At 39.3% G+C, this 21,206-nt stretch overlaps 2 long non-coding RNA genes across 3 annotated transcripts in view; one reads left to right on the top strand and one right to left on the bottom strand.

The window, feature by feature from the left end:
• The window catches only part of LOC117314099 (uncharacterized), a 131,175-nt gene extending 126,217 nt beyond the window's left edge, over positions 1 to 4,958 (top strand). The window contains exons 4-7 of one of the 2 annotated variants that reach the window (XR_012324294.1): positions 1,554 to 1,617; positions 2,443 to 2,566; positions 3,736 to 3,782; positions 4,833 to 4,958. This is a non-coding gene — a long non-coding RNA (uncharacterized lncRNA). The remainder of the gene's footprint in view (positions 1 to 1,553; positions 1,618 to 2,442; positions 2,567 to 3,735; positions 3,783 to 4,832) is intronic. The other variant, XR_004528768.2, reaches the window with a different exon arrangement.
• LOC141275849 (uncharacterized) overlaps positions 1 to 21,206 on the bottom strand; it is a 123,340-nt gene that overhangs the window by 85,598 nt on the left and 16,536 nt on the right. The gene's annotated exons all lie outside the window — the stretch shown is intronic.

The following is a 21,206-nucleotide window of genomic DNA, read 5'->3' as shown; positions in this document are numbered from 1 at the left end:
ATAGATGGTCAACAAACACATGGAAAGATACTTATCACTAGAAAAATGTAGATCAAAACCCCAATGAGGTACCACTTCATATGCATTAGGGTAGCTACAATAAAAAAAAAAAACACAGAAAATAACAAATGTTGGCAAGGATGTGGAGAAACTGGAACCCTCGTACACTGTTGGTGGGAATGTAAAATGGTTCAGCCCCTTTAGAAAGCAGTTTGGTGGTTCCTCAAAAAGTTAAACATAGAATTATCAAATGACCCAGTGATTCTACTCCTAGGTGTATACTCAAAAGAATAAAAAATAGGTGTTTAAACAAGTACAGGTACACACATGATATGGTGTGAATGTTTATGTTCCCCCCAAAATCACATGTTGGAATCCTAACACCCAATGTGATGATGTTAGAAGGTGGGACCTTTAGGAGATGATTAGGTCACAAGTGTGGAGGACTCATGAATGAGATTAGTGTTCTTATAAGAGAGATTCCACAGAGCTCCCTAGCCCCTTCTACCATGTGAAGATACAACAAGAAGTCTGTGTCCCAAAAGGGGCCCTCACCCAACCATGCTGGCATCCTGATCCCAGACTTCCAGCCTCCAGAATTGAGGGCAATAAATTTCTGTTGTTTATAAGCTACCCAGTCTGTGGTATTTTATTATAGCAGCCCAAACGGGCACATGTTCGTAGAAGCACTGTTAAAATAACTAAAAGGTAGAAGCAGCCCAAATGTTTGTTAATGGATGAATCCATTAATATGTGGTATATATATATATTAAATGGAATATTACCCAGCCAGGAAAAGAAATGAAGTACTGATACATGTTATAACATGGATGAACCTCAAAAACATTATGCTAAGAGAAAAAAGCCACACAAAAATTATATATTGTATTATTCCATTTCCAATAGATATCCAGAATAGGTAAATCCACAGAGACAGAAGTACTGATACATGCTACAACATGGATGAAACCTCAAAAACATTCTGCTAAGTGAAAAAAGCCACACAAAAGATTATGTATTGTATGATTCCATTTCTAATAAATATTCAAAATAGGTAAATCCATAGAGACAGAACAAAGATTAGTAGTTACCAGAGGCAGTGCCAAGGGAGAGTGAGGAACAATTACTTAATATGTATGGGGTTCCCTTCTGGAGTGATGAAAATATCATGGAACTAGAGGTGGTAGTGACACAACGTTGTGCATATACTAAATGCCACTGAAAATGTTCACTTTATAATGGTTCATCTTATGTTATGTTAATTTCACCTCAATAAGATACATAAATAATATATATTATATATATTTTTTAACTATTATGAGAGCCTCTTCACAGAAAGTGGATGTGATTGGCTGCTAGAGTTCATAGCCTCAAGTCACCCCTGGATAAAAAGTAGTTTGCATTAAACCACTATGGTACCCAGGCATTCTTTATTGTTTAACACCACCAATAGCCCCAACTGGAGCAGTGCAGTATCCTACATTACCTTTAACTAGTCGCAAACTTTGTTGGGAGCCCTTATTTTTCCTCTCCATTATCTTGTCTTCCCACAGTCCCTCTGAATACTCCCTGCCTTGGGCTGGCTCCAGGGGCCTTTTGGAGGCAATATTTCTCCTGGTGAGTTGCTGAATTTTCTTTGACTATGATATCGCTTTGAAAGAGCTCACATACTGTTATGTGAAATTATTCAGTCTTTTTTGTCTAGACTGTAAGCTCCGTGAAGGTGGGAACCAGGCTGCTTTGGTTCACCACTACACCTAGCACAGAATACAACAAAGAAACTTAGGTGTTTAGATGCCCATCTCACCGGACCTGTTTTTTGCTATTTTGCCTGCTTTTGAGTAGAACAGCACCTGAAGCAAAAAGCCAGATATTTAAATGATTTTTCAGCTTTAACATTTGACTTTATAATTATCTCGTGCACATAGAAAAGGAGATTGACTAGGAACTAGCTAATGCTTCTCTTATATCGCCATTCCCTCCCCAGTCAAACACCACCTTGGCTCCCGTATCAACTGATAAAACACAGGATCCTTCTCAACCTCTTCCAACTGTAGCTCTTCCATTGTGCTTGTTCATTACTGCCTGATGGTAAAAATTCTAGGATAGTGATTCAACATACTTTGAAAAGTGAAATAACATTTTCATTTGTTTCTTTCTACTCAGAATTCAAACTGATTAATTAGTTGTGTTAAAAAAAAAAAAAAGGGGCTTCCCTGGTGGCGCAGTGGTTGAGAGTCCGCCTGCCGATGCAGGGGACACGGGTTCGTGCCCCGGTCCGGGAAGATCCCACATGCCGCGGAGCGGCTGGGCCCGTGGGCCATGGCCGCTGAGCCTGTGCTCCGCAACGACAGTGAGAGGCCCGCGTACCGCAAAAAAAAAAAAAAAAAAAGACAAAGCATTAAACAACCTCTCACTTCACTTTTTTTTCTTTTATTCAAGGTGACTCAATTCCGTCCAGTTGCTGACAACGGTGCCAGTACTGGAGGCTGAGATTGTACTATTTTATTGCTCTACACAAACAAAGTGCTAATCTGGCCTTAAGGCTCCAAGAAAGACTCTACAGGTAATAATTACAGGCACGCGGTGTCCCAAAAGAAAAAAGATGTTTTGACACTGTTAAGAATCACCATGCGTAGGTGCCTCCTGCATTGAGTACAATACGTGGGAAGAATACCAATTTACTAGCCAGAGAGTTTGGGGTTTGAATCTCAGCTCTGCCACTTACCATGTGAACTTGAGCAAGTTATTAAACATCTCTGAACATCAGCTTATTAATCTTTAAAACTGGAAAAATGATTAAGTCATAGGGTTTTTGTATGCATAAAATATGTTATTGATTTAAAGACAGCCTGACACATACTAGGCTCTCAATTAATAGCCATTATCATCATTCTAAGCAGAACTCATCTTATTGGTGTGAAATTTCATTTAGCTCTTGTTTACGCGCGCACACACACACACACACACACACAGAGGCATCTCCTCGCCTCATTTTCAGGCTTACTTGGTAATAAAACTGCCAAAAGAGAAAAGTAAGACAAACTGTATAATGTACCAAATCCATGAAAACAGTTCTCAAAAACTCTTAATCTATATGAATTCTGTTAGACCAAACATGTCTTCATTTGTTTTACCCCTATTTACCAAATATTAAACAATTTTTGCTACTGCTTTCCTTGTCAGAATCCATAATTTTCTATCACAAATATATACCCAAGTTTCCACAACATACATGGATTCCCCACAGGAAACTAAAACCAGACATAATTTAAAAAAAGAACATCCAGGAATATATTTTTCAAACACTATCTGATTTTTAGGAGGCCCAGAAATGATTCTTATAATTTTTATAATAAACTGAATTTAAATCAGTAACTATTTAGAGGATGCCTACTACATTCCTGACACAGGAGAGATTCAAAGATAAATGCAATACAGTCTGTGTCCTTGAGTAGCTTATAGTCTAGTAGAAACTTGATAAGCTCAGCCAAACATCAGATCTTATTCTTCGAACAAATCCGCTTTATCCTAGCATAGTGTGTTCAGTGGATCTCACAGAAACAGATTAGACAAAATCAGTTGGAAACAGTAGAGGTAATTTTCCAAATTCTTCGGACAGATAATCTTGCTTTAAAGGATAACAAAACAGAAAAGGCATTCTGAATTATCTCTTGTGGCTGGCTCTGTGTTTGTATTCACCAAGTAGTTACTCAATTATCTTTTTCTATGCAGATGGCACCATGGCAGAGAAGCTCTGGCAAGAATATTTGCAAAATGAGGTATTTCCAATTTTGTACCAAACATGATGACATTTAAGTAACTCAAGGGAAATAAATTTGTACACTGTGCTAGATATTCCATGCTTAGAATTTTTATGTGGTACACTAGGTAAATTCCATGTAAATAGTTTTCCTTAAGAAACAAAATGTTCACAAAGACACCCTTGTTGATTTTTTTTTCCATTTCAAAGGTTAATCCAAAATTTGACCTTCTGTACAATACTGGCACACAGTGAGCCAGACACTTGCAAGTGAATGTTGCTTTTTGGTAGCTAAGCTCTCTGGGGGGGAAGAAGGAATGGTACATCATTTGCACTCCACCACTAGGGAACTATTTATAGTCCAGCAATCTAATGAAAACCCTGGTGACCTGGAAAAGTTAATGTGCCTTTCAGTGTCTTATTTACACCCAAGGAGTAACTCAGGATCAAATCCAAGATGTATATATGTGTTTTCTCACACACACACACAGACACACACACACACACACACACACACACACACACACACTCACTTATCCCATTCAGTATGAAAGCCAGAAAGAATTACACAGTCTATATTTATTTGGGTTCTTGCATTACACAGCTGATAATTGAAGACACAGCAGAATAATAAAGTTCTACTAGAAACACCTTCAAGAAAATGATGGACCAAACTGGAGATAATTAGAGTCCAACAAAAACACCAAAAAAAACCCAAATCACAGTATTCCTCCCCTTAAAAGTTTAATGAAATTCAAAGGTTAAGTCAGAAAGTGAAACCAGTGGAGTGGGAAATGTAGTCTGAAAGAAGGTTAAATATCAGTTACATATACTTATGTTATTAAAATGATAGCGTAATTATTACTGGCATAAGTGTGTGTCCTAGTTTACAAGGCTCCTCTCTTTTTGGAGTTGGACCCACTTGGACTCCACTACATTCAAGAAGACTCTCCTCACTCTTCTCAGACCAGGTTAGGTGCCCTTTCGTGTGCGCCTTATCTTACCACTGGTCAAGTAAGCCTGGAAAGAATTCTGTATGATAGATGTAGTTTTGATCTCCACTTTACAGATAAGAAAACTGAGTCCAGAGAAACTGAGTGAGCTGTCTCCTCAAGATCACAAAGCAGAACCGAGAACCAAACTCCTATCAAATGAGTCCAAATCCCATTGTCTGGCTGCAGCTCACAGGGCAAAGGTAATTCAGTGGACTTCTCTTCCACTTTAAGACTGCACAGCTGAATTAAGAAAGTAGGAAGATGAGCAATTATCTGTTGACTTTGGGCAAGAAACAGAGAGCATTTGAGCAATTATGATAAGAATGCATTGAGCATTACTGTGTGCCAAGCCCTTGACTAAGTGCTGAGTGCCTTCTCTCATTTCTTTCTCACAACATTTTGTGAGCTACAAATGATGATTAGTCCCCTCCACCTACTTCTACATTTTATCGTTAGAGAAACTGAGGCTCAAGTATATTAAACAATTTGCCCAAGTTCACACCGCTAGAAAGTGAGAGAGCCAGGCTCTCTACCGAGGTTTCTGACTCTGAGTCCACTTGCTTAAGCACCACATGTGTTGCCCACTTCAAGCCCCACCCGCCTGACCCTTTTCCTTAGATATTTAAGGGGTGAAAGTGTAGGCTACAAGGTGAGGGCTGTCCTGAATTATCTTAGTAACTGCTGAGTTCTCCTCCCCCCTTTTTTTTTAAACACATATAGACATACACTAAGAACTTTTTTCAGACTTGGGTTCAGATTCTGGTTTAGTCACTTACTAGATGGAAAGACTTTGTTCACATTACTGAACCTCCAAAACTCAGTTTTCCCATTTGACAAAAGGAGCTAATAGGACCCAACCAACTGGGGTGGGGGATCTGGGGGGGTGGTACCCAAAGGGAAATCACGTCATGGAAACCATCTAATACAGAACCTAGCAGTCAGAGGTCAATCAATCAATTTCAAACCCATCCCTTTCCTTTCCCCTGACTTCTAGCTTTAACTATAGATATAAATCAAACACACACTAGATGACACAAAAATCTTCACTCATTCATCTCAGCATATTGTTGATCTTTCTTGAACCTTTCCAGTTAATAAGATTTTAAGATGACAACTTCCTAAAATTCTTGAGGGTTTTTTTTTCAGTTCTATATCTGGATGGCAACAGTCTCTTGAACATTTTTTTTTCTGAGTCTGTAGAAATGCACAAATTTATCTATATTTTAAACATACTCTCTACGATAGATACACTCTTTAATTCCACAGTCATCAAGTAAGTGCCTCCCATGCTGAGAACCATCCCTACCCCCAAGGAGTGCATAGTTTATTGGGTAAACAAACAGCATTATGGTAATGATGCCATAATAGAGGCATGTACCAAGCTCCTTGGGAGCAATTAACCCTGCTCAAGGTGTTGGGGACTATTTAACAGAGGAGGTGACATTTGAGTTCAGCCACAAAGAATGAGTCAGCTTTTCAGAACTAATGAGCATTCTAACATCAGCGTCAAATTTCAAGGAGGGTATCTGGTTAAAACTCTGACTACAAGAATGTCGCATCAGAGAAAATTCTCTCCTTTAGCTTTGTCCAGATTATGAAAGACAAAAAGTTGTGATGACTTTCAGAGTTAACCTGCTGAAGTCACTCGGTGATGGTTTTACAAAGCAAATATGTGGTGTTTACCTATCCCAAAGCCGCCATTGTGTAGCACTTAGAATTCTAGACAACAGGACCTTCTCCTTTGAGGGCTCATATATCATATAATGAATATGTATTACATTAAAGATTATTGAAGATTGTAAGCTGCCTTTTTTCATGTGTAAGATTGGTAGCTTTTAAAATATTGATGCATTTGTGCAAGTTACTTGACTTGAATTTTACATTAAACTCAGGAAAGAAAATGTCAACACTGGACATCAGGCCCTGGGAGGAGACAACTTGGCTGATGGTCCTAAATCCCTCCCCTCCACTGACCAAAGCTTTGTTTCTGGGTCTGGCTTGTGCCTGGCTGCCTTACCTGTCAAGAAGAAATCCTCACCAAAGATGCCCATGTTATAGAGACAGTCTGACATGCCATTTCCTCAGATAAAGCCAAACTAGTCTGAACTTCAGAGATACACCTACTTGGGCTTGTAGGATTCTTGTTCTTATTCCCACTTGCTCCAGTTACTTGATGAAAATAGGTTCAGCCTCATAAGAAACCTTGGAGGAAGCTAATGTCCATTTTTATTTGGTTAAAGATAAAAGGAGGAAGGAAAGGCAGGAAGGGAGGGAGGGAGGGAGGTCTATCCTATTAAACTGTAACTTTCCCCAAGTAAATGGTTGGTAGAAATATTCCATCTCTGTAACCACTATCCCCAGATCACTCTTATGATTTCAAATATTTTGTTCTTTTTTCTTAAGCTAAAATTATCACATTTTACAAAGGCTTTTCCTTATACAAGCCATCATTTAGTTTTTAAGTACCCTGTGAAATAGATATTCTTGTGGTCTCCATTTTTCAGAAGAGAAAATTAAGCAGTCTCTCTCACCCATTATCACCCCCTCCCTTCACTACTGAATTTTACAAACTTTTCCAGCTAAGTCTTCATTTTCTCCAGGAAGACTTACTGACATCCTTGGCCTGGAGCTCCAATCCTCTGTTCCAGTACAGCAGAGTACCAGTTGACCAGAAGGAGCTTGGGGTGGTAGGAGACCCAGAGACCAATTACCTCAAGCCCTGAGCTGTCCCATTCATTCTCCCCAATGTCATATGAGTAATATCATTTTCCATGTGTGCCAAGATGTGAAAAACCCTGAGAAGTCCCACCACAGAATAATGGCTAAGAGCATGGGTTTTGAAATGCTGCTTAGCTGTGTGACCTTGGACAGTTATATAACCCATCTGGGTGTTAGTTTCCCCATCTGGAAAATGGAGATAATAGAGAGCACTTCCTACCGTGTAAACTATCTCATTTGCTTTTCAAAACAGTATAAAGGTAAGTACTATTATTCTTCCATCATACAGAGAGGAAACTGAGGCATGGGAAGGTAAAAGTCACAGAGACAACAAGTTGTTTGGACTTCACATTAATAGTATAAGAGCTGTGATTCAAACCCGAGCCCATGTTTGTCTGTAACCACTACACTATGCTGGGATCAAAACAGAACCTTCCTCATAGAGTTCTGATAAGAATTAAAGTCGATAATCTATGTGTAGATGATGCACTTGTCTCGGAATTATAACTGAAGAGCAAATCAACCATGTCTCCCTGCCACTGCCCCACAGGGTGTACTGAGAGGTCCCAGCTCAGAGAACTGGGCCTGCCACCCACTATCATCCCCCCCACTACCACCCAGCATCGAAGGACTAATGTGCAGACCTGCCTCTATGTAATCAGAGCAAAGGAAAGAGATTTGGGGAGATCAATGTTGTGGTTATACTGCTGAGGGAGGGGATATCAATTTCCCAGCACCCTTTCCTAGAAAGGTGGATTCTGCACTTGACCATGGTCCCAAGAATTGACTGGCCAGAGAGGGTGGACAGAATTGGAAGCTATGTCTTATCATAATTGGCACTGTATGGTGAGCAGAGAAGCACTTATATCAAGGTATTGCAGTAAGATGGGTAAACCTTGCACGGGGTCACCAGTGCTTAGGGAAACTGCACTAGAGTGAGTCCCTCCCTCACGGGGCACGCTGAAGCCCCCCATGCTCTCACCTATGAAATATGGGAACTGTGATGCTTTCCCCATGGGACTGTCGTGAACACTAAATGAGATAATGTGAGTGAGGTTCCCTCTGCAATGCAGACCCACGATTAATGTTAGCTCCCTCGCCACACTTCTGCTACCCAGTGTTTAAAGCCTAGATAAATACTTTGAGTGTGGGAAGAGAGGGGTAGCTTTTCATAATGTCAGATTCAACTTAAAAAGAAAAGTCTGTGTTTGCAGAGTTCTATCTCCCTGGATTACCAAGCAGAGTCTGAAATTTATTAACCTTTTTAGTCATATGTGAGCACCAGCAAGAGGACTTTTTTGAATAATAAAAAAAACCTTCCCACTCTGGCAGCCAAATAAAGGGAGACCAGGTGATTAGGATTAAAAATGCATTACCCCCACCACTGACTTTCTGGGGATAGTGTCAAGTATTTTTTCTTTCATAGTATGTACCGATTCTAAAGCAGACAAAGAGAAGGGGGAGGTGAACAGAGGTGATAAGAGGACTTCAGGAAAAATGGGGTGGACGGAAAAATGACGGATGAAAAGTGGCAGAGAGAAGATGGAGGAGAATCCTATTTTTAACCAGTTATAGTCCTCTTCCCTCCACTTAAAAATAGATCCTCTTCCTGCCCACAGTGAATTGAGTGGACAATATCTGGGGTTCCATAACACCATTGGTGTATCTATTTGGAGGTACTGATACTGTGTATCTTTTGGGTAAAGTTGGGCAGGCCTTTTAGATACACAACCACGGAATTTCCTCTAGAAATGTTTCTAAGAAAAATGTCGACATCCACACTATCAATTTAAAAAAATTATCCTCGGCACACAGCTAGGGCTATTTTCTTGAAGTAAAACTAAGATAATTTCTGGTTGCTAATACTACTAGCATACATTTTGAGTGTGTGTTCTCTGTGCCAGGCACCACGCTAAGCTCTTGACACTCACGGCAGCCTTTGGCAGATGGGGAAAATGAAGCTTGAGAAGCTAGACAACTGAACCAGGGCCACAGAGCTCCTATGTGATAGAATTAGGATTCAAACCCAAGTCTACCTCCAAACCCTGACCTTGTCATCTCTGCCCTATTATCTGCTTTTGAAACCTTCAGTGTTTGTCACTCCATCACCCAGGCTAAGCTCTGAGGCTGATCAGAGGAAGAAACCCAGCCCATGGGAAAGGCAAAAACTAAGATATAGCTCTGGCTATAACAAAAGGGATTGTATTGCAAACAAGCCCTTCAAACTTTGTACACAACAAGCTCATGGTGCACCGTGAGGCCATTCTGAAACTCAAGGATTACTTCGGAAAGGCTTCTGTAATTTCAGATTTTAATAATATGAAATTAGACCCAGAAACCTCAAACACACCCATTTCAAAACTACAATACCCCTGGAAATGAGTACTTCCATTAGATCTGAAACCATTATGTATCCATCTCTCTGTGAGGGAAATAGATGCTTTTACGTTGGAACAAATACAAAACATCAGTACATTTTCATCCAGTACAATTTCCTAAACTCCTTTTATCCAATTTCCCAATTTTGTCAGATATTTGAAACTGAACTAAAGCTCTCGTCTTGGCCTATTTTCTAATTCACTTTAACTCTGCAACAAAATTATTCTCAGGTTTCTATCAGTGGCCTATTTCTTAGATAGGGCTTGCATTTCCTTATTTCAACAAGATGTCAAAAAATATGAAGAAATGTTCCAGAAAAAGACTTTTGTTATTTTCTCTATAATATAATCATTGACTCTTTTTGCTATTTTTGCTCAAGATGTAAGTGTACACATTATGAAGGTGATCATCAAACAATTACAAATCCACTACAAACAATAGCTTCTAGTACTTAGGTAATGAGAAATGTCTCTAGAGATCACAGACAAAAGGTATTTACATAACAAGTTAAGAGATTAAGCAACCTAAATATAAGGGAAATAATTCCCCAATCTTATGCATATGAAGGTTGCATATACCACAATCAGGAAAAGTTTCATATTTTTTAAATACAACAAAATGTTTTCAACCCTTGGGCCATCCTCAGTTATTAAAAAAATCCTCAGTTGAACATATTTATTGTGTATATATACAGTTAGTATTTATAAGACATTCTCTAAGACATCACTGGGACACTGGGCTAAATAATAAATACATAGGTCACTACCTTCAAGAATCTTTCAGGCTTGTAGAGGTGGTAAGAAATGTGTTTGCAGCTATAACATAAAGAAGTATGTAGATGACACAAACAGATGGAAAGATATATGATATTCCTGAACTGGAAGATCAATATTGTTAAAATGACCATACTGGGGCTTCCCTGGTGGCGCAGTGGTTGAGAGTCCGCCTGCCAATGCAGGGGACATGGGTTCGTGCCCCGGTCCGGGAAGATCCCACATGCCGCGGAGCGGCTAGACCCATGAGCCGTGGCCGCTGAACCTGCGCGTCTGGAGCCTGTGCTCCGCAACAGGAGAGGCCACAACAGTGAGAGGCCCGCATACCACAAAAAAAAAAAAAAAAAAAAAAATGACCATACTACCCAAGGCAATCTACAGACTCAATGCAATCCCTATAAAATCACCAATGGCATTTTTCACAGAATTAGAAAAAAAAAAATTTTAATTTGTATGGAAACACAAAAGACCCCAATTAGCCAAGACAATCTTGGGAAAGAAGAACAGAGCTAGAGGAATCACGCTCCCTGACTTCAGGCTATACTACAAAGCTACAGTCATCAAAACAGTATGTTACTGGCACAATAAGAGACATATAGATCAGTGAAACAGGATAGAGAGCCCAGAAATAAACCCATGCACTTATGGTCAATGAATCACAATAAAGGAGGCAAGAATATACAATGGAGAAAAGACAATCTCTTCAATAAGTGGTGCTGGGAAAACTGGACAGCTACACATAAAAGAATGAAATTAGAACATTCTCTAACACCATATACAAAAAAACTCAAAATAAGGGCTTCCCTGGTGGCGCAGTGGTTGAGAGTCCGCCTGCCGATGCAGGGGACGTGGGTTCGTGCCCCGGTCCGGGAAGATCCCACATGCCGCGGAGCGGCTGGGCCCGTGAGCCATGGATGCTGAGCCTGCGTGTCCGGAGCCTGTGCTCCGCAACGGGAGAGGCCACAACAGTGAGAGGCCCGCATACCGCAAAAAAAAAAAAACAAACAAAAAAAAAAAAAAAAAAAAAAACTCAAAATAGATTAAGGACCTAAATGTAAGACCAGATACTATAAAACTACTAGAGAAAAATATAGGCAGAACACTCTTTGACATAAATCGCAGCAATATATTTTTGGATCCATCTCCTAGAGTAATGAAAATAAAAACAAAAGTAAACAAATGGGACCTAATTAAAAGCTTATGCACAGCAAAGGAAACCATAAACAAAATGAAAAGACAACCTACAGACTGGGAGAAAATATTTGCAAACAATGCTATCAACAAGGGATTAATCTCCAAAATATATAAACAGCTCATACAGCTTAATATCAAACAAACAAACAACCCAATCAAAAAATGGGCATAAGACCTGAATAGACATTTCTCCAAAAAAAGACATACAGATTGCCAATAGGAACATGAAAATATGCTCAACATCACTATTAGAGAAATGCAAATCAAAACTACAATGAGGTATCACCTCACACTGGTCAGAATGGCCATCATCAAAAAGTCTACAAATAATAAATGCAGGAGAGAGTGTGGAGAAAAAGGAGCCCTCCTACACTGTTGATGGCAATGTAAGTTGATACACCTACTATGGAGAACAGTATGGAGGTTTGCAGATGAATATCTGATTGTTCCAGCAGCATTTGTTGAAAAAAATTATCCTTTTAAACTGAATTATCTTTATTCCCTTGTCAAAAATTGACCATATATGTGTAGATCTATTTCTGAACTCTCTATTCTGTTCCATTGATCTATTTGTTTTCCTTGATGCCAATACCACACTGTCTTGAGTACCATAGTATCATAATAAACCTTGACATCCGGTAGTGTAAGTTCTCCACATTTGTTCTCTTATTTCAAATTGTTTAAGCTACTTTAGGTCCTTTGCATTTCCATATAAATTTTAGAATCAGCTTATCAATTTCTCCTAAAAGAAAAAAAAGTGCTAAGATTTTGATTGAGATTGTGTTGAATTTATATTTTAATTTAGAGAGAACTGCTATCTTAACCATATTGAGTCTTCCAATCTCTATACATAATATATCTCTCTATTTTGGTTCCTCTTTAATTTCTGTCAGCAACGTTTTGTAGTTTTCCACGTACTGGTCTTTCACATCTTTTTTCAAATTCTAAAATATTTCATATTTTTATGTTATTGTAGATGTTTTTATTTCAATGTCTGTTCATTGCTAGTATATTCAAATACAACTGATTTTTGTATATGATCTTGTATCCTACAATCTTGCTACAAGGTCGCTTATTAGTTCTTGGAGCCCTTTGGAGATTGCATAGGATTTTCTATGTAAATGGTCATGTTATCTGTGAATAGAGTTTTACTTCCTTATTTCTAATCTGTATGCCTTTTATGTCTTTTTTCCTGCCCTATTGCAGGAAATTATGACTCCAAACTCCCCGCAAAGAGCATGAAGTACCTGACTCATTGCTGCCCCAGCGTGCAAGAATTTCTCAAGTGCAAGGGCAAATGGCTCTCCTTCCATATTAGGCCAGCTATGGACACCCCAAATCACTTCAGTACTGGACTCTGAAGTTAGCCCTTCCATGACTTTGGTCTCCAGAATGTACATGCTTACACATACATGTGCACGCAGTGTTATCTTAAAGCCTCCTTATTAAGTTCATATAGCCCATCCAGGACCCAACCCTCCTCCATTCCATTCTAATCACTAGAGGTGTACAGCCTTCATCACCACTCCAGATTCTCCTTTCTCTTATGGTGAGTTTCTCCTTAAAAGCATTTGATGTCTTTGCCAAATGACCTCAGTTGGGTCCATTTTAACACATCTGATATTCTTCAATAATATTTAACTTCAGAAAGCTTTTTTTAATGGAAGTATAGTTGATTTACAATATTGTGTTAGTTTCAGCAAAGTGTACAGCAAAGTGGTTCAGTTATACATATATACATTTTTCAGATTCTTTTCCATTATATGTTATTATAATATACTGAATATAGTTCCCTGTGCTATATAGTAGGTCCTTGTTGTTTACCTATTTTATAGCTAGTGGTGTGTATCTGTTAATCCCAAACTCCTAATTTATCCACCCCCTCTTTCCCCTTTGGTAACCGTAAGTTTGTTTTCTATGTCTATGAATCTGCTTCAGTTTTGTAAATAAATGCATTTGTATCATTTTTTTAGATTCCACATAGAAGTGATATCATATAATTTTTGTCTTTCTCTTTCTGACTTATTTCACTTAGTATGATAATCTCTAGGTCCATCCATGTTGCTGCAAATGGCATTACTTCATTCTTTCTATGGCTGAGTAATATTCCGTTGTATATGTGTACCACATCTTCTTTATCCATTCATATGTCGATGGACATTTAGGTTGCTTCCATGTCTTGGCTATTGTAAATAGTGCTGCGATGAATATTGGGGTGCATGTATCTTTTCAAATTAGCGTTTTCATCTTTTCTGGATGTATGCCCAGGAGTGGGATTGCTGGATCATATGGTAGTTCTATTTTTAGTTTTTTAAGGAACCTCCATACTGTTTTCCACAATGACTGCACCCACAGTGTAGGAGGGTTCCCTTTTCTCCACACCCTAAATAAACGCATTTTTTAAATATAGAATTTATTATTTGTAGACTTTCTGATGATGGCCATTCCGACTGATGTGAGGTGATACCTCATTGTAGTTTTTTTTAATTAATTAATTAATTTATTTTATTTACTTAATTTTGGCTGCATTGGGTCTTCCTTGCTGCGTGCGTGCTTTCTCTAGTTGCGGCGAGCGGGGGCTACTCTTCGTTGTGGTGCTTGGGTTTCTCATTGCGGTGGCTTCCCTTGTTGCGGAGCACGTGCTCTAGGCACACGGGCTTCCGTAGTTGTGGCTCGCGGGCTTGTAGAGTGCAGGCTCAGTAGTTGTGGCGCACGGGCTTCGTTGCTCCGCGGCATGTGGGAACTTCCTGGACCAGGGCACAGACCCGCGTCCCCTGCATCGGCAGGTGGACTCTCAACCACTGCGCCACCAGGGAAGCCCAAGGGTATTTTTTTTTAACATCTTTATTGGAGTATAATTGCTTTACAATGGTGTGTTAGTTTCTGCTGTATAACAAAGTGAATCGGCTATATGCGTATATATATCCCCATATCCCCTCCCTCTTGGTGTCTCCCTCCCACCCTCCCTATCCCACCCCTCTAGGTGGTCGCAAAGCACCAAGCTGATCTCCCTGTGCTATGCGGCTGCTTCCCACTAGCTATCTGTTTTACATTTGGTAGTGTATATATGTCAATGCTACTCTCTCACTTCGTCCCAGCTTACCCTTCCCCCTCCCCGTGTCCTCAAGTCCATTCTCTATGTCTGCGTCTTTATTCCTGTCCTGCCCCTAGATTCATCAGAACCATTTTCCAAAGGGTATTGTTAAAGGGCATAATTACTACAAAAAAGTATCAGTGCAGAGTAAAAACCAATATTTATCTCATTCCCCTAACAAAATGTGACCTACGAAGAAGAAAAAGATGAAAAATATTATTAAAAACAGAATGGTTTTATACTGGGTCCCAAATTCTATTGTGAAATGACCTAGACTTACATTACAGACAAAAAATTCAAATAGAATAAAGAAGTTCCCATTTAGTAAGAAATTACTATATGCCAGGCCCTGTGCTAAGCACTTCATATATATTATTTAATCCTTAGAACACCTTGTGAGATGGGTGTTATTAACTTTATTTTCTGCTGAATGAACTGAGGCTCAAAGAATTTTTATCCCTAAGATATAACTGCACTATTCTATACCAGTTTTTATAAATCAAACAATTATTCACCTCTATTGAGTATTAACCATGTTTTGGGGAGTGCAAGATACTTCCTAGTCTCATGGCAGCCATGTAGGTGTCTGTTTTTATTATCCTTATTACAGAAGTAAATCTCAGGGCCAGAAAGGTAGCCACAGGATGCTAGAGCCCATCCTTTCAACCAATATGCTCTGGTACCTACGTAGATTTTAAAAAATGAAGTTGAGGAAGACTCTTTAATGTAAAAATGGCTTTACAGGATCATTTAACATATCCAGCAAGTATGAGCCAAATCTCCAATTCCTTGAAAGGAATAAAGTATAGTGTAAATATCCAAGGATGAACATGTGGCCTCTGGCATGTAAGCTTAGTAGCACAGTTAAAAATCTTTTGAGTCAAAATTGAACGCCAGTCATGAGACACTGAAGTGTGATATGTTTAGTACCTAGTCTGTAGTTGATGTTCCAAAGGAAAGGATGTGTTTGCCCTATGGTGCATTTCACTATTAGTTTCCAAGTGCACGTAGACTTAAGCCTTTAAAGGGCCCTAGCTAATCAGTTTTCTCTGAATTCAAAAGTAATAACCAGAACAATCAGAAATACTGAAAAGCATCTCTCAGCAAACTGATGTCATTATTCCATTTAGTAGAAAGAAGAAACATTACATTAACATTCTGAAGCCATACTGCCTTGGTTTATATCTAGGCTCTGCCACTTTCTTATCTATGTGAACTTTGGTGATTTTCTCACCCTCTCTGTACCTCCTATCTTCAACTGCAAAATGGGGATAAAATGCTGATTAAGTGAGCTAATGTATGCAAAGCCTGGCACGTGGTAATGAGCACCATACAAATGTTTGTTGTTACATGCACTTGGATGTTTATAACACCACTCGTGATTGCCGTGTTCTCAGTTTACTCTTGCCTGGATGGATAAATAAAAACTATAACATTTTTTTCAAGGCATGTTTTCAGTATTGTCCTGGAGCATCCTCACAGAAAAAAACAAAAAAACCAAAGACCTCTTTGAAAGCCTTTTTTCCACCTCTCTTGCCATCAGGACCAGCTCCATCATTTGTGGGACCCAGTGAAAAATGAAAATGAACCTGGAAAAAATTATTAAGAATTCCAAGATGGCAACAGCATTAAGCCAAGTGCAGAACCCCTCTAAGTGCAGGACTCTGTGTGTACACATCATATATCTACAAAGCCGGCCCTGCTGGGCATCTTTTCTTTGGTAGGAAGGTAAGACTCAGAGAGCTCTCTAACTTCACTCAATTGTTTATTTATTTCTTGGAATAGTTGTTACCAACCCTACCTTGTCCAGGAAAAGACTTAAGGTAATTCTCCTTCTATGGAAAGAGTCTGAGAATCGAAATGTTCTTCAGAAAACCAACTTCCTATTCCAGGGAAGTTATTTAGTATGTCATTAAACATAACTGCTCTCCTGGAATGTGGGAAAATCAATCTTTGAGTTATTAAGGATTCTCTCTGTTCAATGATAAGCTCAGAAACCTTTTCCTGGTCTGGGAACTGCCCCAGTCACCTTGAAGCAGGGACAGAGCATCAATGAAGCCTGAGGCACTTGAGAAAGTCCTCACCTCCAACCAACAACATGAGTCCTAAACCAACAACTAAAAGTTTTTATTCCCATTGAGAGAACCAACTGAATTTTTTTAGCATGTTTTTTCCCTTGTGATTTTTTGCAAATTGATTCCTAAATCATTCAAGAATATTCAAGGCTGAAATCTGTTCACATTAGTTTTGTATCACTATTAGGTTACCAGTGTTAATATCAACTGAACACAAAGAGAAATGCCAAGACCCCTTTCTTAATGAAGAGCCTTGATTTTATTAGGTTCAAAGAATAGAAAAGTATAAGACTGTGCGTCTCAAAACCATTTAATGCTTAGCCTAGATTTATCCCATATGTCCTTCCTCTGAGCAGTGGCAAGGAGAAACTCAATTGATAAAGGACCTACATGTTTACTCAATCTCCTCTGAACCTTCTTTGAACTGACAGCTGGGGAAGAGCTGCCATTTGTTTAATTCAGCTGCTCCATTATTTTAACCTAGGCCCCCTTCAGAGCTCTCAGCAGTCTTGAATCTCCAGGAGTTGTTTAGAAGTAAGGCAGGCGTGGTTTTTGCAACTATTGGCAGACATTGATCACACTAAAACAGTAATATCTGCTTAAGTCAGGTCATTTTCTCATGTTGCTGTTTATCAGCATTTGGATTTGAGTGTTGTGGTTGGCAAGGCCAAAGCTAGGAAGCCAGACAGCCGTATAATCAGATCATGGAATAAGGCCAGGTTTCAGCTGTTGAAGCAAAAGGAACCTTGAATCCAAAGGTAGATCCAAAAGTAAGAGCATATGCAGGATAGAAGAACCAGGAAATAGAGTCAAAGCAAGTGCAAATGCCAGGGCACATATTGAGACAGTAGTGTGGGGCAAGTAAGTAACAAAGCAATGTAGCATGTGATGATGGTCAAGCAAGCAGTCCACATGTGAATGGCGCCTCACTGTGCAGAGCAGAACTTGTATGATTTGATCAACCCTGAGTCAAGAAGGCATCAGAAGGAAACACTTTCAGGACAAAAAGCAGTGTCTGGAGGCTTGGTGGTCTGTGTAGGACACCTTGGTTGTTGCAAACAAAGAAAGACTTGAGTACTGAGGGCGAGGCTCACAAAGATTAGAACATGCAACGAGAGAGCTAATGCCGCCTCAGAAAGCCACTGACCCAGGGCTTCGTATAAGTGACCTGCTTAGGAAGAAGACCAGTCCCAGGAGACTGGGCTGGCATGAATCTGTAGGGAAAGGGAGTAATGACAGTGGTGTGGAGGAGTCAGCTCCTATCCAATCATGAGAGCCAGTTGTTAAAATTGAAGGAATTTTGTAAGCCAGCTGTTAAACACCGTCATTATTAAAAATCAAATTACATAAACTTAACGGCATAATAAAAACAAAGGTAATAAACACTCAAAACTCATTGCTTCCTAATTATTTCACTACATGTTACTCTTACCTATGCTCTTCAGGTCATTTACGTCTATTGTAACTGTGTGGGGGAAATATTTTTTAATGGCATAATACTGTGGATCTAATCTCTTCCCATATCCACGTTCAGTAACGTCACACTGGTAGCTTGAAATGGACTGTGACAGATAAGGAATATGGTCAATGATACTGTAATAATTTAGTATGGGGACAGATGGTTACTAGACTTATTGTGGTGATCATTTCATAATGTATGCAAACATCAAATCCTTAAGTAGTACACCTGAAACTAATATAACATTGTACAACTGTGTTTCAGTAATACATATACATATATATACATAAAATTTTTTAAAAAAGAAATTGGCAGTGACAGAAGCGTGTACACCATGGAAATAAAAAAAAACACAACTTTGTTGGTTATCCATTTTAAATATAGCAGTGTGTACATGTCAATCTCAAACTCCCTAACTGTACCTTCCAATAAGGACCTACTGCATAGTGCAGGGAACTCTGCTCAGTATTATGTAACAACTTAAATGGGAAAAGAATTTTAAAAAGAATAGATACACGTATATGTGTAACTGAATCGCTTTGCTGTACACCTGAAACTATCACAACAGTGTTAATCAACTATACTCCATTATAAAATAAAAAGTTTTTAAAATTAAGTAACTAAAAACAACACAACATTGCATGTGTATAACTGAGTCACTTTGCTGTACACCTGAAACTATCACAACACTGTTAATCAACTATACTCCAGTATAAAAGAAAAAGGTTTTAAAATTAAGTAATTAAAAAAACACAACATTATATGTGTGTAACCGAGTCACTTCGCTGTACAGCTGAGATTGGCACAACACTGTAAATCAACTAGACTTTAATTAAAAATAAAATTAAAAAAAATACAACACATCAGAACTTTGGCAGGGAAAGGGAAGGAAGCAGCTATTAAACATGTGCTAGCACAACTCTGGTTAGTGTTCCCATTGCAGAGTTATACCTTGAAAAGCATAATATCCATGGATGTGAAAAGAATAAAGGATTTTGTGACTGTTGCTTGCAAGTTTCTAAACTGAGCATAGCACTCTTCATGATCTGACCCCAAGCTTCCTGCACAGGTTTAGCCCAGATCCTCTGTTTTCTGGCCTCATCCAACATCCTACCAATAACATATTAGGTTTTCTCATGCCTCCATTTATTCAACAGTTACCAAGCTCCTACTGAATACTGGGCACTGTGCTCTGGATTGATGATTCAGGGATGTAAGGAATCCTTCCTGCCCTCAGGGAGCTCACAGCTTAGGGGAAAAAAAGGAACCAACAAACAAACACACGCTTGTAATAGGGAATGGCAAGTGCCATGATGGAGATAGGCATGTGCGTGTGCTTTGTGGGAACACAGGAGATGCACCCATAAGTAAGGGCAACAAGGAAAGATTCCTGGAAGAGGTGACAGTTGAGCTGAGTCTTCATGAGGCAGTACGTTTCAGTGATTAGGCACATGGGTTCCTGAGTTGGATTTCTTGGGTTCAAAGCCCAGCTCCACTAGTTTACTAGCTGGATAACCTTGAACAAATTGCCTAACCTCTCTAAATCTCAGTTTTCTCATCTACAAAACCGGACCCCTCCTTCACAGGGTTATTGTGAGGAGTAAAAACATAATAAATGTAAGGCATTTAGTGCAATGTTGATGATACATAAATGAATTTACGTTTGTCTTTATATTAAGTATTAGCCAAGTGAAGAAGGGAGTGAGGAATGTTTCTGGTAGAGAAAATGGTGCACGCAAAAACCTAGAGGAATAAATGATTGTGACGTGTTTCCCCAAATGCATTTTAAAAACTTTGACTGTTGCATGAAACAATAGGGAAGTGGGAATTTAACATCTTTCTTGAAAAATGTTTGCTTCTGTAACTTTCTGTACCTACCACTCCAGTTATCAGACCCAAGAGTCATATTACACTCCTTCCTTCCACCTACTCCCATATTCATTCAGTCACTAAGTCCTGTAGGTGAGTGCTTGTCAGCCAAATGTGGTCCACTTAGTATTTCCTGCCCATGCGGTCCAATACTTTTATAAAATACAGTAAAGATGAGTAACTAGAAAAACGAAATAGAAAGCAAAGATCTACAAAATCCAAGTCCAATTTGTTCTCTGTTAGATTTTTCAAATGTAAAATTACTCCTTTAACTTGCTACAAATGTTTCTTAATACTTTTTTATTTTATTTATTTATTTATTTACTTTTGGCTGCATTGGGTCTTTGTCGCTGCGCGGGCTTTAGTTGTGGCGAGCGGGGGCTACTCTTCGATGCGGTGTGCAGGCTTCTCATTGCTGTGGCTTCTCTTGTTGCAGAGCACAGGCTCTAGGCGCGTGGGCTTTAGTAGTTGTGGCACGTGGGCTCAGTAGTTGTGGCTCGTGGGCTCTAGAGCGCAGGCTCTAGCGCAGCATGTGGGATCTTCCCAGACCAGAGGATTGAACCCGTGTCCCCTGCATTGGCAGGTGGATTCTTAACCGCTGCACCACCAGGGAAGTCCCTGATTCCTTAATTCTTACTCTCAACTTCTGTATTTATCTCACAGCAGATGGTAACAAACAATTCATAGACTGTCATCAGTTTAGGAACCGTACTTTGAGACGCATCGCTATAGAACATAATTCCCCCTTAACATTTCTAAAGCACCCCACTTTCTTTCCTTAGTTCAGCCCATAGGCCTTCATCATCTCTCCTCTAAATAACAACCTTTCAGATGGCCTCACTGCCTCCAGTATCTTACACCCCTCCAGTCCATCCTCCATGCTATAG

This window comes from Tursiops truncatus, chromosome 11 (genome assembly GCF_011762595.2).
Source record: "Tursiops truncatus isolate mTurTru1 chromosome 11, mTurTru1.mat.Y, whole genome shotgun sequence".
NCBI lineage: Eukaryota > Metazoa > Chordata > Mammalia > Artiodactyla > Delphinidae > Tursiops > Tursiops truncatus.
The sequence above is the reverse complement of the archived record's forward strand: the minus strand, read 5'-3'. Positions and strand labels throughout refer to the sequence as shown.